The following is a 769-nucleotide window of genomic DNA, read 5'->3' on the forward strand; positions in this document are numbered from 1 at the left end:
ATGAAAACGTAAATATAAACATAAATAAAAACGTAGATTTGAACAGAGATGAAAACGTAGATTTAAATGCAGATTTAAACGTAGAATTAAACACAGATGAAAACAGAGATTTATGCCCATTTCCACCAATATAGATTAACTTTAATCTCGGTTCAACTTACTCTTTGTCTTTTTCTAGTTCTAAAGATTAGAAGAAGACGAAGAGTAAGTTGAACCGAGATTAAAGTTAATCTATATTGGTGGAAATGGGCATTAGACTTTCTTGCAAATAAAGAAAATTTAATTCTTCTTTTTAAATAAAATAATAATGTAAATAATTTGCAAGTTACAAAATTGTTAAAATTTTGTGAAAACTCAGACTTAAGACTAAATAGTCCGGGAGATGATGACACTAAAATGGTCATGATTTGTTACCACTTGAAATCGTCATAATTCGTCATTTATTAGGTAAACGTGCAGGAAACGCAAGTATGGCAATCTCCCGCGGTTTTAAAATTGATAGCGTGTGATTGAAGTTGTCAAAAATTTGTTGCTTTTTTCCTAATATGTTACCGGCTGGCATACGTTTCTAGTGATAGTTAACGTTAAAAAAACCAATCGGAAGGCAGATGCCATACCGTTTCTATGCATCGAAGGGGTCGTCGAATCAAGCTAAAGTTGTAAATTTTTTAGTGAAAAAAAAAAAAGATTTGTTACCGGCTGTTTTTTTGTACATTGCCTATTTTCACTACAAAACATACAAAAATACACATGCCATACCGTTTGAGTG

The sequence above is a fragment of the Trachymyrmex cornetzi genome, unplaced genomic scaffold (genome assembly GCF_001594075.2).
Source record: "Trachymyrmex cornetzi isolate Tcor2-1 unplaced genomic scaffold, Tcor1.1 scaffold361, whole genome shotgun sequence".
NCBI lineage: Eukaryota > Metazoa > Arthropoda > Insecta > Hymenoptera > Formicidae > Trachymyrmex > Trachymyrmex cornetzi.